Genomic DNA, 10,651 nt, shown 5'->3' with positions numbered 1-10,651 from the left:
TAGCCAGTGAAAATGTTCCACTCACTCACAATGCTGGTGCTGCTGTGCAATATTTTCTGCTTATTCCAAACATTAATTAGTTTGGTGATGGGCGAATTGGCTGGAATTTATACTGAACATTTCTGTAAATGTTACATTTGATTCTGTTGAAAGTGTTTGTAGAATTGTGCTGCTTCTGCATGAAGTGGGGTTCAGTCTGTCAGTGATGCGTTTTTTTTTCTGTGGTGAGGAGATTATGTATCTGGGTGACTCTAAACACGTAAAATTTGTGAATTAATTTAGTGTTTCTGCACTGTTTGAACTCAGTGACACTGAGCTGTTACACGCTGTGATTGAATATGAACATTCTGTGGGTTCGCAACTGTTTGATGCATGACTGCAGACAGAAATGAAGCAGGCTTTATTGTGTTTGTATGTTTAAAATCTTTACCGATATCGGCTTACGCCACTCGTTCAGAACATAGATTGTCACTGCATTTACAATTTGGGGTCCCTGCAATGTTTAATCTCGGTGACATTTGATGGCTGGAACTTTTACCTTCCAAATGTTTAAATATGGTGACATCTAGTGGCTGCGGTTTGAACCATCTACTGCACCAGTGTTTGAAATTTAAACCAAAAAACTAAAATAATCTAAAATTTCTATACTTATCCAGTGAAAATGTTCCACTCACTCACAATGCTGGTGCTGCTGTGCAATATTTTCTGCTTATTCTAAACATTAATTGGAATTTATATGAAACATTTCTGTAAATGTTATACTTGATCCTGTTGAAAGCTAGCACCACAATCAGCTCATCTGTAATCTGATCTTGGGTTCGGACATAGCTCGGCACAACATTGAGGGCCGAAGGGCCTGTACTGTGCTGTAATGTTCTATGTTTGTATGTAAATGCATCACTGTGTCTATCTCCAGTGTAAGTGTACTAGTCAATATTTAGTATTCAGTGCATTAATATTCTCCCCTGAACTAAACGACTCTGGGCCGAGTGATATTTTTACGGGGAGTTTAGTGTGTCGATGAGTGAAAAGTGAACTGAAGGCGATGTTATTGGGTTTAGATCGAAGAAGAAGGGAGGAGCCTGATGTGGAGCATCACAAACCAGAAAACCAAAAAGACAAAGTAGATCAGTTGGGCCGAATGGCCTGATTCTGTGCTGTAAACTTTCTGAATCTCTCCACTCCGCCCCCCCCCCCCAGTTATTTGAGGAAACAATTGTGTTCACCTCTCCTCCAAGCTGCAAATCAAACATGGGAACAGTTAAAATCAGAAGCGAAGCACATTTCCCTGATATCTAACCAGTGGTTTCATTGTCTCCAGAATTCTCCAGTTTATTGACATTTATTGTACATTTTCTGCAGACCCACATCCGCGGGAACCGGTCGTCTCTGTCCTCCTGCCCTCGGCAGAAGACGTCTCCGCTCAGAGTTTCGTCTCCCTCAGCTGCTTAGTGAGAGGTTTCTCCCCCCGAGAGATCTTCGTCAAGTGGACCATCAACGACAAGCCGGTGAATCCCGGCAACTACAGGAACACCGAGGTGGTGGCGGAGAACGGCGATAGCTCCTTCTTCATGTACAGCCTGTTATCCATTGCAGCAGAGGAATGGTCCAGCGGCTCTTCTTACTCCTGTGTGGTGGGACATGAAACCATCCCCTTGAAGATCAGCAACAAAACAGTTGACAAATCCAGCGGTAAACCCAGTTTTGTGAACATTTCCCTTGCACTGATGGACACGGTTAATTCATGTCAATGAGAGTCACTCACTTCCATTAAAAACTACAATAAAAAGAATAAAAACATTTTCCTCTAACAATCAATGAAATACCCAATTGTTGAACTGGTTGTTTTTCAGTTTTACTTCCATATCTTTGATTTGAGTCAGATATTTTCATGTCTGGAACCCAACATTGCTGACCCAGTGCTCCCAGCGGAGATAGACACTGGGTCAGGGATAGAATAGAGCACATTCATTACAGGATTCTGCAAAATATCTTCACTGGCTCTCCTCCCACTGAGGGGGAAACAATCCCACTTTATTAACATGTCTGACACACAAACACAACATTTAGATCTCTGTATCCCTGCTTCTCTCATTGACCACCTCTTCAAGCTGCTGCACCACACCCACTGGGAACTGAAATGAGGGTCACACACAAAAAACCATGGAGAAATATTCCCCCCATCAGATTGAGGGAGAGTGAAATTGTTAACATCCTGGATTCCCACTAACCCAGCAAAGAGAGGGGAGGAGCAGGAGCTAATCCATGTCCCAAAACTTCCTCAATGAAAAGAGGAGGAATGTCATTATTGAATCCACTCACCTCCACCTCTTCAGTGGTTCGAACCATCTGGGACATTGTACCACCGGGTAGAGAGAGGGAAACTCTGGGCTCACTCTCCTCCCTTTCCCGTGTTTGGAAGGGAACAGTTCTCTACTATAAGGACCCAGTTGCCAACAGTACAAATTCGTTTCCAGTTTACTTGCTACAGATTTTGAAGTATCATTATCTTAATCAGTGAAGTATAAATATACTAATGCAACATAATTTTAAAATGTCTCAACACTCCTGTTCCTGTTAACCATGTGCTGGCATTGATTTCCCACAATACAAATTTAAACAAGTCATAGATTCCTCCCCGGGTTTGAACTGTTCTGTCCCTAAGGTCTCTGAGATACAGCAATGTATTATTTCATTCTCTCTCCTGATATCACCGTGCCCCTCACATAAAATACATTTCTACAGCAAAACATTGAAAATATGTTCCATTATTCGGGTTGTCTGGATCATATTCAGTTCACTACTGTCGGTGAAACTTGGAGCAAAAGTCACCCAGAGATCACCCTGCCTCCATCTGCTGGTGATGCCGCCTCAATGCACCCAGAGCCCACCCTGCCTCCATCTGCTGGTGATGCTGTCTCAATGCACCCAGAGATCACCCTGCCTCCATCTGCTGGTGATGCTGTCTCAATGCACCCAGAGATCACCCTGCCTCCATCTGCTGGTGATGCCGTCTCAATGCACCCAGAGATCACCCTGCCTCCATCTGCTGGTGATGCCGTCTCAATGCACCCAGAGATCACCCTGCCTCCATCTGCTGGTGATGCTGTCTCAATGCACCCAGAGATCACCCTGCCGCCATCTGCTGGTGATGCTGTCTCAATGCACCCAGACATCACCCTGCCGCCATCTGCTGGTGATGCCGTCTCAATGCACCCAGAGCCCACCCTGCCTCCATCTGCTGGTGATGCTGTCTCAATGCACCCAGAGATCACCCTGCCGCCATCTGCTGGTGATGCTGTCTCAATGCACCCAGAGCCCTCCCTGCCTCCATCTGCTGGTGATGCCGTCTCAATGCACCCAGAGATCACCCTGCCTCCATCTGCTGGTGATGCCGTCTCAATGCACCCAGAGATCACCCTGCCGCCATCTGCTGGTGATGCTGTCTCAATGCACCCAGACATCACCCTGCCGCCATCTGCTGGTGATGCTGTCTCAATGCACCCAGAGATCACCCTGCCGCCATCTGCTGGTGATGCTGTCTCAATGCACCCACAGATCACTCTATATGGTTATGGATCTCTAATCTGCCGGAGCATGGGGAAGGCCCGGATACTAGTTTTGGAAATCTGTGGGCTGAACAACAACAAATCACAAAACACTAATTATTGTCAAAATTATTGACATCCGCTTAATTAGGTTCTATCATGATTGGTTCTGAATCTGGTTCCACTTAGTTGACCTTTAATCTAAAAATGTATTGTTCAGGTGAAGTACCGAGGTAAAAACGCGGGGTGCGACCTGAGTTCGATGTTCTGTCGGTGAGACTCAATGGGCTGAATGGCTTTCTCCTGCATTGAGAAAAATCTATATTAAAAATGTTTCATCCATTTCAATAGGTGTCAAATATTGCTCTCTCCAGAAGCCGTCTTCACTCTTACAGCGATTCCTCTGGAACATTCTTCCCCATCCACTCTTACATTGAACTGACTGCGAGTTCATCTCAGTAAATTCTGATTCTAACTGCCCCCTACTACCTGCTGCAGGGAAATATCTCAATCTGCAACAGGCAGATTTGAATCAAAATCATATCGAATTGCCAGGGAAGTTTCAACTGACAGGTATCAAACGAAATTCTATCTGTGATTTTCGGTGCTGAAACGTGTTGGGAATGAACGTTCTGAAAGGGCTCCAACCAGAAATGAAACAGTGGATCCCAGAATGTCTAAATGGTGATTAGCAAACAACACTCGAGCTTTATTGAGGATCCATGTGCACTGATCACAAAATGTAAAGGTCAGGTACAAAACATAATCAAACATCCTTCTGGGATTTTAGCATTTCTACATAGACGGCGAGAATATGAAGGGAAAGAGTTTCTGCTCCAAGTTTCAAGAACTGTGTTCAGCCCATATCGGGAATGCGCAAGGATATTTTGGCCCTGGAGGGAGTGCAGAGGAGGTTTACTAGGCTGATACCGGAGTTGAGGGGATTGAGCTATGAGGAGAGGCTGAATAAACTAGGCTTGTACTCGTTAGAGTTTAGAAGAATGAGGGGAGATCTCATTGAGACGTATAAGATGATGAATGGGATGGATAGGATAGAGGTGGAGAGGCTCTTCCCGCTCAAAAAAGACAGTAGGACTAGGGGGCACAGCCTCAAGATAAAGGGGAGGCGGTTTAGAACGGAGTTGAGGAGGAACTTCTTCACTCAAAGGGTGGTGAATCTCTGGAATTCTCTGCCCGTTGAAGTGGTGGAGGCTGCCTCGCTAAATATTTTTAAGAAGCGGGTTGATGGGTTCTTGATAAGAGAGGGGATTAAGGGTTATGGGGAGAAAGCGGGAAAGTGGAACTGAGCCACGACAGATCAGCCATGATCTTATTGAATGGCGGGGCAGGCTCGAAGGGCTAGATGGCCTACTCCTGCTCCTATTTCTTATGTTCTTATGTTCTTATGAATCGACAGTTAAGGGAACTGCATCCTTAAAATGATCTCCTCTTCTGGAAAGAAGTCCGCCATCTTAACAAAGCATTTTCCTACACCTACCTTGACCCGTGTGTATGCGTATGGTACCCCTATTGTTACCAGATTCAGGAGAGAATAGTGTAGGGTCAATTTGGTACACTAATCAGCCTAAGAGCACATTTTTGGGGTGTGGGAGGAAACCTGAGCACCCGGAGGAAACCCATGCAACCACAGGGAGAATGCGCAAACTCCCACTGACACTGGCCCTAATCCATGTATCTGCACAGCAAACAGTAACAGTCACTGAGCTGTTGTGGTGCCCATCTGCTGGTCCAGTTTTAAGCACACACATCGACGCAAAGTACGAGGCCACTCTTGAAATATCCAAGAGCAGCCCACGCACAACCCCCGAGTGCATGCCCCTCGTTAGACAACAAGGTGGACCGACACACACGCGGATTAAAAGAGACAAGACATTAACATGTAGCATTACATTTCCAGTACCGTCCCGAGGCTTTGACCCTTTTTCAAACCGTCCCCTATAACCCTCCATCCCTGTTTCACTCATGTGCCTATCTAAGTAAACATTAAACAAGTCCAGCGTCCCTGCCTCCAACACCTTACTTGGTAGTGCATTCCATATCCCCATGACCCTCTGTGTGAAAAACCTCCCTCTAGTATCCAAATTATACTTCTCCCCCCTCACCCTGAGCTCGTGACCCCTTATGATAGTTGTCTCAATCTAGGAAAAAGCCTGCCACTGTTGACTCTATCTCGACCCTTCATTATTTTATGCACCTCTATCAGTTCCCCCCTTAATTTCCGTCTTTCTAAGGAATGGTGAAATTCAAAGTCCCTGGCCGTGATAAAGTTAGCTCGCAGTTATGAAGTGAATATTGAAATCGCTGACTTAACTTGCCGAAAATTATCACAATATACTTTGAGCAAAGATGCATTTTCAGTTCATTAGTCTCCAAAAACAGCAGCAAGTGAATAAGAAAATTAGATTTACCACTGAATCAAACTCAGATACGGCGGCAGGTAGAATTAAATACTCCACTGGGTCTGTTGCACCGACGGAACAGACATGAATTGAAATTCTAGCTGAACAGCGCAGTCTGGGTGTAGATCGCCGCCACTGTTAGAATAACATACATTGCCAAATGGAATCTACGTGTATTAACCGCTTGCAGAATCCCAGTAATAGTTATAGTTACTATCAATAGAATGTGTACACAATTTGGGATAGATATTTCACAGTGGAGGAGCTGTATGCTCGTCCTGTGTTACAGTCAGCTGCCATATAGAACATAGAACATAGAACATTACAGCGCAGAACAGGCCCTTCGGCCCACGATGTTGCGCCGACCAGTTAAAAAACAATGACCCTCTAACCTAAACCAAACCCTTTCCATCCATAACCTATCCACGGATCTCTTAAACGCCCCCAAACTGGGCGCATTTACAACTGCAGCAGGCAGGGCATTCCAATCCCTCACCACCCTCTGGGTAAAGAACCTACCCCTGACATCCGTCCTATAACTACCACCCCTTAATTGAAAGCTATGCCCCCTCGTGCTAGCTTTCTCCATCCGAGGAAAAAGGCTATCACTGTCCACCCTATCTAAACCTCTCATCATCTTATATGTTTCAATAAGATCCCCTCGGAGCCGCCTTCTTTCTAACGAAAACAACCTCAAATCCCTCAGCCTCTCCTCATAGGACCTCCCCTCCATACCAGGCAACATCCTGGTAAACCTCCTCTGCACCCTCTCCAAAGCCTCCACATCCTTCCAATAATGTGGGGACCAGAACTGCACAGAATACTCCAAGTGCGGCCGCACCAAAGTTTTGTACAGTTGCAACATGACGCTGCGGCTCCAAAATTCAATCCCCCTACCAATAAACGCCAAGACAACGTATGCCTTCCTAACAACCCTTTCTACTTGATTCCCAACTTTCAGTGATCTATGTACACATACACCTAGATCCCTCTGTTCATCCACACTATTCAGAGTCCCACCGTTAGCCCTATACTCTACACATCTGTTATTCCTGCCTAAGTGAATTACCTCACACTTTTCCACATTAAACTATGTTAAACAAATTCTTTACAAATTATTTTCAGTTGGAGTAATGGGAACGTTTGTAAACACTGAAAAGTTAAATATTAAATCTAAGTGGGACCAACGTTGCTATAACTGGCAGATCAAGCAATATACTTAATATCAGTCGCACCAGCGAAATAATAGCGAAGTGAAAAATCCGACTTCTTGCGCGAATTTGCACAATGAGATTTTCTGGTTGTTATTCGGAAAAATGGGTTTTAGAAAACAAAACAAAGCATTCGAAATCAGACATTAACATCAGCTTTGTGTATCAATCACTGGATACTTGTCAGTCTCTTCCCAGACACACTGAATATCCATTGAGCTTTCTGTTGTTTATAATGAGCTATGAAAACCCGTTATTCATTCTAGATTGGCGAACTCCACCGTTTCCTTGTAAAATGTTTTGAAACATTTGTAAAATATTTTGAAACATTTTACACATTAGCTTCGTCCTCCAGACCCTAGAAATAAATCACCCTGCCTCGCAAAGTTTGGACAAATGTCCGCTTATATTCTAAATGTGATGTCTTATGTCAGGGAAGTGTTAGTTTTGTATGGCCATATATTTGGAAATTATGCTTCCACTAGCGACTCCTAATCTGTCCTTCCTGCTGCGAGCTCAACGTTTCCAATGTTTAATGGTGGTTTTGAACTACAAATACGATGCTGTGTAATTAGTTCTACTCGTAATACTGACATGTTTTTGTTCTGTGTAAGGTCTCATAGTTTAAGATAAAACGTTGGCAAATCGAATACGCAGTCACGGACAGATATATCTGCTGCCTTACTGTTTTATACTAATGACGTTTTGTGATCTTGAAATGGGTCTACATTTTACAGTACCAAACTTTCCATGTCTCTATATCTCTTTCAATAATGTTCATACCCCACGTTCAGCCACGGCCTTTGCACTTTAGTTATTATTATGCTATCTCTGGTGAAGTCAGGCAATGTCCCTGACAATGACAGCATTTATTATCTGTGCCCAGATGTCTTCAGGAATTGATGTCTGAACCTGTTTTTTGCTCCCTGGCTGCAGTACATGATGCACTGGTGCAGGGATAGTGACATTAGGGATTGAGCTCACACGAGAATGAAGCAACCCCCATATCGTCCCAACTCTGCATATTGACCGACTTAGAAGGGAATGTGCAATTCTGTGCATTGCCGTAGGCCTGTCCTATAACTACCACCCCTCAATTTAAAGCTATGCTCCCTCGTGCTAGCTTTCTCCATCCGAGGAAAAAGGCTATCACTGTCCATCCTATCTATACCTCTAATCATCTTGTATGTTTCAATAAGGTCTCCTCTTTGCCGCCTTCTTTCTAACGAAAACAACCCCAAATCCCTCAGTCTCTCCTCATAGGACCTTCCCTCCATACCAGGCAACATCCTGGTAAACCTCCTCTGCACCCTCTCCAAAGCCTCCACATCCTTCCAATAATGTGGGGACCAGAACTGCACACAATACTCCAAGTGCGGACGCACCAGAGTTTTGTACAGTTGTAACATGACGCTGCGGCTCCTAAATTCAATCCCCCTACCAATAAACGCCAAGACACCGTATGCCTTCCTAACAACCTTATCTACTTGATTTCCAACTTTCAGGGATCTATGCACATATACACCTAGATCCCACTGTGTCAGATCATTAGGGAGTGTCCGAGGAGACGAACAGAGGGGGGTAGAAGGATGAATCCAGTGTTTGAGGAACAGGACTTGGAGGTTGCTGTGTGGAATGGAATAGCCAACGCTGGCGATGTGGAAAATCTGATGGTGGCAGGATCGAGGCAGGAGTGCTTCATCCGTCAATGACAAGAGATTTGTAAGGAAAACACGGGAGAATGACCTGGGGGCCCGGGACCATAGGGAGCTGAATCATGGAGAAGAGGAAGGGGTGGGAAGCTGAGTCCGAGTGATGCTGTGGGCTCTTGAAAATACATGGTATTGTACATGCAATTTAGGGTTATGTTGAAATATCAACTTATGTGTGTTAGAGAAAGTGCCGGATCACAGAGACCTGGGTTGTTCACATAAAACTCTTGAGTGGAGAGCAGAATTGGAACAATCAGTGTTGAAGTTGTTGCCCTCTGCTTGCCATTCGTGGGATTCACTTCCAAAACGAAGGACAATATTATCCAAACCTGAGCCAATACAATATTTGATTTATGTGTTTGATCTGGATATGGAGCTGAGATCAAACCGAGAATATTGTCTCTCCCAATGTGTCATCGAAACGGAGTAGGTTTCTGAGTTGTCGAGGGAAATTCGATGTCGACCAAATTGCTGTTGATTTGGACTCACATGTAAGCAAGTCCATGTAACGATGTCAGTTTTTCCTCCATGAAGGGTGTTATGGATACTGAAGTTCTGTCGGAGAATAAACAATGCTTTCCTGGCAAGCATCTTTCATGGAGAGAGAGAGAGAGAGATGGAGACCGAGAAAGAGAGAGTGAGAGTGGGTCAAATAGAGGTTTCTAAGAAGTGGAATGCGTTGTTGAGAAAGGGAGAGAGGGTAAGAGTGAGAGAAACAGTGACTTACCAGGTACTCCAATTATAGCGAGGAGGGGATAGTAACCAGCCTGAATCACATGCAGTGTCCAAAGGATCCGATGTTTTAGTGCCATCCAATTATAAAAAGTAGAAAGTTGGAAAATTGCCACAGATAAGCTCTTGTCCATTGTTATTACTCTGTGATCCGATGTACTCGGAGTCTGACCTGTTGTTCCAACATTTTCCATTGTTGTTGTTCTGTTCTCTCCCATCGATGCAGCATTCCAGTCAACTGAACTGAGATTATTTTCCATTGTTCCAACGGTCCAAATTATTGCTCTCGGATATGGTCCAATCTCTCTAGCACTTCTAGCGATATGCTGAGGAATCTGCCCTCTCTGTGAAGCTGTGGCCCCACTGTCAGTGCTGTTCACACTATCGCTGATGCCACTGCTTGACTCATTGACAGGAGTTACCCTTTAAAAGAAAAACAAAATTCCCTCGACTGCGCCGATTGAAATCTTTGGGGATCATACTAATTCCGCTCATTGAACAAACAGATTCACTTAACCCCATCCAATCGGGCAAACTTTATCTTCTATAAGCATCCATCACCGTTTTACATGCAAAGTGCAGCATTGCAATGGAACTGCCCAAATACAATAAGATAAATTGAAATTATAAACTACAACCACTGTGATACACTTCTAGGAGAAATGTCGAGGCGTCTCAATGAAGGCCAGAGATCAGATTCGCTTCAAAAAAAATCAGTAATACCTGACAGCAGAACAGAATTGTGAATGGGAAATAATGTCTGATAATATTGATGGAATAAGGGGATATGATTGCGGATGGTAGTGTAGTTGGTGTCGTTGATGAGGAATTTCAATGAAAGCAGTGTGAAGGGATCAGTTGGGCAGATATTAAACGTGATTCAGCGAATCAGGATGTTAAAGATAGCAGGTCAAGCATCCGAGATTGTCAAACATCGATTCGAAACATATCACTCTTCACGAGCAACAGAGCACAAGAGAGGATATAGGTGTCACTGAACATGTGCCGTGAGTTACTCGTTTGACACC

This window comes from Carcharhinus amblyrhynchos, chromosome 34, assembly GCF_965287045.1.
Source record: "Carcharhinus amblyrhynchos chromosome 34, sCarAmb.v2.hapA, whole genome shotgun sequence".
In the NCBI taxonomy this organism is placed as follows: domain Eukaryota; kingdom Metazoa; phylum Chordata; class Chondrichthyes; order Carcharhiniformes; family Carcharhinidae; genus Carcharhinus; species Carcharhinus amblyrhynchos.
Note: the sequence above shows the minus strand (reverse complement) of the source record.